Genomic DNA, 6290 nt, shown 5'->3' with positions numbered 1-6290 from the left:
GCGTGATCCAGGATGCCAAAATCCTCTGCGACATGGCAGAGTGCTCTGGGGTCTTCTCTGGCATCTTACAGGGGGCTGGCATCATCCCAAGTGTTTCATGGGCTGCGTGACAATCGCAATTGTGCAGCAAGTTGTGCCAAGGTTTGTTGGAGAGCGGTGCAGGGTGCTGTAGGCTGGTGAGCACCTCTGATGTTCAGGGGTGCTGTCCCCATCCTGCCATGCATAGGACGTGTTTTGCAAGTGGATGAGTCTTAGGTTAGCACAGTGGCCCAGGGAGCGACCATGCTGCCGTGCACTGCAGCGTGAGGCACCCCTGGCAGCAGCTTTTGGAGGATCGTGCGGGGTGCTAACAGCCTCGCAGTGCCATGTCATTGTGGACATTTGCAGCACTGCTCTGTGGTCTCGATGTCCCCATGGGCAGCAGGACCAGCATCCTCTGGGACATGATGTGAGGAGTAGAGAGCTCTGCCCTTCCCCAGCAGGGCGTCTTCCCAGGAGCTATGAGGGTTAGCATCCTCTAGCATGTTGTAGAGGAACAGCATCTTCTGCTGTAACATGCAAACATCCTCCGTGCTGTGGTCCTTTGAGGAGCAGTTCCTTGTGCAGCACCACTCCGGAGCACAGCACACGAAAACAGTGTCCACACAAGCGCAGTTCTGGTGTCTCAGCCAAAGCATGGACAGGGATCAGGTTGTGTCCCACGCAACCTGTGTAGTGCAGGGTGCCAGGGTCCTTTCGGCTCCTCTACGGAGACATCGGCGGGTGCTGCAGTGAGGTGTGTGTGCTGATGGGTGAAATGCAGGGCTCACGTCCTACAGCGCAGCGTGGCACAGGAGGCGTCTGCCCTCTGCAGAGTGATGCCAATGTCCTGGCTGGAGTTCAAAGCTCCAGAGGCTGCTGCCAGCCCAGGGTACACAGCCTCCACCTCCGACGTTCAGCACGGGTGTCCCAGCACTGCATGACCCCAGACTGCAGCAGACCTGTGCCCAGGTGTCGCAAGCTTGTGATCTGTCAATGCAGCCCCGTGCCAGGGTCCTCCCTAGGGTACCACCGTCCCCACGTGCTGGGATGGATGCGAAAGAGGATGCATTTGTTATTGAGAAGGTGCTGGTAAAATAGTGAGTTGATGTTTTGGGCTGTGGTTGTGCTAAACCAAAGCTGTGTGTGAGGCAACCTCATGTTTTTCTCTGCCTACTCAAAACCTAAGTCCACTCCCACAGACCAAGCCAGGGTGGAATAAAGATATTGTAGAGCCTGGTCTTGCCACTACAGCTACTGATAGAAACATCCCGCTTACGTCTTTGATCAGGTCTTGTTAGCCAGGCATGCTCTGGACAGCACAGGAGATTCTGGGATTGCTGTCCTGGGGCCACCTGGCCAATGCATATCCCAAGGAGCCAGGGTCATGCATGTGCTCATGCTACCAGCATCATGGTCCATGATGTAGCTACAGTGGTCCACAAGGACCTGTGGGACTACGGAGAGACAGCTCTTGAAGCCGAAACGCTGCCAGGGCCTGGTTTGTCTCTGCCAGATGGGGATGTGGAGCCTCTCGCTGGCACCATCAGTTGGGGCACATAACGAAGGTTCCCCTCACTCCCACCTTGGAGATGTTGGAGTGTTGCGTCCCTCATCAGGCACAACTCAGTCTGAGGTGACCCCATGGGCTGTTGAGTGTGAGCAGGAGCGGCGTGTGGAGCAGAGACCCGCAGGGCCAGCGGAGGGGTGTCAGGGTGGGTGTCAGGGTGGGTGTCAGGAGGACAGAGCCTGCCCAAGGCGCTGGACCAGCATGGTGGGTGTGGACTGCTCTGCACCTCCTGCTTTGCTCCCTTGGGGAGCCAGTGGCCACCCTCCCCCGTGGTGCTCGGTGGGGGCGTCTGTGGCCACTCTCCCCAGTGCAGGATGGGGAAGTGGAGTCCTCCGGGACTGGGGAAGGGGTACCAGCACCAGCAGGATAACACAGACACCAACTCCCGTGCTGACAGTGGATCCTGGCTGGCACAGAGTCCCCACTGCCCAGACACAGCCCACCCATGGGGTGTATTTTTCAAGTGACATCCAGGGTGTTTAAGGGCAGCACAGCTCTATAGAGCATGGAGCAAATGGTATTGGCATTGCCCATCCTTCGGAACGTGGTGTGGAATTCACCGCTTTCACCATCCATGAACCTTAGACCCAGGCGCAGGTGGCTGCATTGCACTGATCCATGGTGCCACTGTCCCCAGGTGAAATACCGGGGTGCCCACCCTCGAGTTCAAGCCAAGGACAAACGCCAACAAAAAACTGCAGAAAATGAAGCAGGACAAGCCCTGATTTTTTGCAGGTCAGGTCTAACAACAGGCTGTATTTCAAAAGAGAGAAAAAAGGATGTAAATGTTAAATTTTGAAACACCTTCCAAACCTAGAGCTCTCATCTTCAGAGTCCCAAGCCATCGTGTTGCTGTGTGATGGTCCCCCTCAGCACACTCCCCTGCAGGGCATATTCATGCAAGCATCTGATGTTTGCAAGTTTTTTATGATTATTTTTAAATGCCTTCTAAAACTTTAAGTTTCATTTAATATCTTAGCTCTGTAAATCACTGTCTATAGGATCTAATTCACAGGTATCAATTAATCGCCTTTAATTGCTTCAAGTCACCCATGGTTTATGCTGACTCCACAGATGTGTTAAATCATCAATGAAGTCTTTAACGCACCGCAAGCACAGTTTAGCATCTACGCAATGATCCATGACCATGAGACAAGTCCTGCTGACAAAGCAGGCAACAATGCTCTGGGATGGAAAGGAAGAGGCTTTAGCTGTTGTCTGGAAGCAGCATTTTATTGGTGCTTGATGGAAGGAAAATAAGCTTCCTGGTGATGTCTGAATCATTGCTTTTGCATGTGCTCTCATGCCTTGGTTTCAGCTGAAGTGCTAGGTGTGAATTATGCTCTTCTTCAGTGCAGGGCAGCAACCACCGGCAGGAGTGCTGGGATGCTGAGACCCGACAGAAGCTGGGATCAACCCTTTGCCCAGCATTGGACCCATAAGGTACGTAACTGGTAAAGGTAATGCTGCACGGTATACCCTGACCTGGAGTGATGCTGAGCACCAACGCTGCTGGGACGGTTGGCAGGAGCAGCAATCCCTGCGGAGGTGGCTCTGGCAGTCACAGGCAATGCCCAGGCCAGGGGACAGCACAGATCTCAGGGAGGTTTGGAGCACTGGAGAGAATTGTTCCTGGTCCTGCATCCCTTCATCAGCCTCAGTTGCACAGAACCTGACCCGTCTCCCCTCCCAAAGGGCACGTGGAGACCAAACTTGCCCACGTTTAGCTGGTGCACAAAGCTCTGCAGCAAACAACGAGCTGTGAGACAAAAGCCAAAACCTTTAGCCGTATCTCCCACGGTATCACCTCTGGGTAAATCCCTAGGAAGTAAGTCTCAGAGCCCCATGTTTCCAGTTTTGAGGCCAAGTATCTTCAAAACATTCCTGACTCTGCTCCTCTCCGCTGGCATCGTCCTGTTCTCCCCCAGAGGAAAGGGGCTGTGTGCTCCCTTGCATACAAATGCACACGCATGTGCACATGCACAGTCCCAGACACATATGCACATGCACACACACACACAGACACAGTCACGGGTACATTTATACACACACAGACACAGTCACGGGTACATTTATGCACACACACACACACACACACAGAGAGAACTTGCTGTGCTGGATCCTGCAACACCCCTCCAGAGGAAGGTGAAACAGCAGTGATGGGCACGGGGCAGCTGTGCCCATGGCATCCCCGAGGCAGTCCTAGTGACGGGCTGTCCCAGGGCACCGGCACCCAACAGCAGAGGATGCATTTCAGGGTATCATTCATTTACAATTGCCTAAGTCTGTGCTCTGGCAGAGCGAGCAGAGGGCTCAGGAGCTGTGCTGGCAGCAGGGAGCTGGACCAGAGGAGCTTGAATGCACTGGACAAGCCTCACTGGAGAAGCAGGAGGGGTGGTCCGAAGAGGATATGGATGCAATGCTGAGTTTCAGTTTTATTCGCTCAGAGTCTAAGTCTGTTGATGGTCAAAGATCCAGTCATGACGACATTTAACGAGGGATGTGATTTTGTTCACAAGGCGCTGTCACCTTTGCCAAGAGCAAGGTCCTGCACCCTGTACTCACTCACTGCATAAACCCAGCACACGGTGTGTGTCCTGTTCCACATAAGCTCCAGTTTTGACTTGTTGGAAATTGAAAGAGATGGAAATGCCTGCTGAAGTGGGAACTTGCAGGCTTTGCCTTCAGACCTGGCATGACCCGTCCCTAGGAAAATCCTCATTATGCAGCAATTCCCTTTGAATATCTTCCCGCGTAAAATAAATATGCAAAAGTTGGTCTGCTGCGGATTATTTAAGTGCATCGCCAGACGCAGGAGTGCCTGGGGGTGCCTGACCCCTACCTCGAGATGCCACCACACCTCCCGAATCCCTGCCTGCTGTTTGCTACCAGCCTGCGTGCCGCGGCTGCTGGGGTTCGTGCTGATGAAGCCTGATGCTGCTGGGCAGCTCAGCACCTGCACAAAGCAGATTTTTTTTTGCCCAGCTTGCCTCTGAGGCTGAGCCTTAAACCAAAGACGCAGAGGAGGAAGGAAGAGCAGCAGAGGACGGCAATACATCCCTTATCTAACAACTCAGAAGTTACAGCACTTGCTGGTGAGGTGGAAGATCCAACTCCCTATCTCTCCTTGGCTTGATAGGAGCATGGCTTTGAGCTCTGGTTTTTAACCCCAGCTGAGCTGCAGCATTCAATACTCTCTCTGTATGACGCTAGTTTGTAATTCCAGTGCTACACACTACAACCGATGTGTTAGATTGTGACGCAGTGCAATATTGAAATTACTCTACTGACGGTGCTCTCCTGGTTTCGGAAGCGTTGTGAGCCCCTCCTACCTTTTATCTGCACCTGTAAACAAACACACTTGTGCCTTTGCAAAGCAATAAATCTAAGTTTGATACCATGACAAAGACGGAGCACTTTGATCCAGGGAAACACTTTGATCTTCCACTCTGAACCAGATGCTGTTGATTAGCTGTAAAAATAGAGCAATTATTGTCACTTTTCAGGTCGTGTTGCAGTGCTATACTATGACCTGCCAGTGTATTAACTGTGTGCCATGCCACGCCTTAAAATAAAACAGAATATGAAATTCAGCTAAGTTCTGCAGTTCTCAAATTCTGCTGATTTTTTGGACCAACAGTTTTTGGAAAGGGGACATTTGGCTTTGACAGGTTTGCCACCTCAGAGTTTTTGTCCAGGCCAGTGTTTCAAACACTTTGAAATAGTTACAAGCAGGATCATCCTGGCAAAGATTAAGAAGCATTTCTGGGTGCTGGAAGAGCTCTCCAAGGGCCCCATCAGGAGGACAGGTCTCCTCCCTGGGACTGAGCATCTCATGAAGGTCCCCATCACCTGCCTTGCTACCCAGAGCACACCCTCCATGGCTGCCAAGTTGGGTTGGCTCTACCAAGGGCTCCATGGTGGAGCAGCTACAGTGTGGAGGGGATCTCATCATTGCGGGGCTTCAGATGCATCCATAGGATCCCTGGAGACCATCAGCTCCAGTCAGGTCTCAACTTGCTGCTCCTCCAGCCGCACAGAGTCAATCAGGCACCGGAGGTCCAGATTCATCCCAGCTCACGGTGACGCTTAGCAGATGAAGTCATGGCCTGATTTCAATTCCAGGTCTCTCCTGGCAGTGGGTAGAGATAAATATCTCCAGAGGGTGATTCAATGTTGTGTGACCTAACAGGGCAAAGCCAGGGAGACGGGGTCCTGGTTGGAAGAAGCACACCGCAGCAAGATGGGAACCAGCTCCTGGTTATTTGCTCGATGGGGCAATTAGTCTCGTAAGTTCTTGAGTCCTGTGATTAACTGTAGGCATCCAAACATTGTCATTGCAAAGGGAGAGTAACTAAAAGATTCTGGAAATTGTTGGCATTTCTTGGCAGCTACAGAAAAATCCCAATTGCAGCTTGCAAGCCCTTGGGCTAAGGGCAGGACAACCTGCCAGCACACAAACCGATGAACAACTCGGAAGAAATTCTCTTTTGGGAAGAAGGAAAAGCGATGCAAAAGTTCCCAAAACTTCTGCTCACAAACTGGGCCAGGAACTGAGGGGGAGCAATCGCTGTCTGCTAAGTCCCAGCTGTGGGTGGCTCCGTGTGGATGGGCTACAGCATAAAGAGCAACCCCGAATGTTTCATTAAGACACAGGCTCTCACAGGCACAAAACTCTTCCATGGATTTTTTTCCAGACCCC

This window comes from Cariama cristata, unplaced genomic scaffold (assembly GCF_000690535.1).
Source record: "Cariama cristata isolate BGI_N322 unplaced genomic scaffold, ASM69053v1 scaffold7116, whole genome shotgun sequence".
Taxonomy (NCBI): Eukaryota; Metazoa; Chordata; class Aves; order Cariamiformes; family Cariamidae; genus Cariama; species Cariama cristata.
This window is presented reverse-complemented; position numbering follows the sequence as displayed.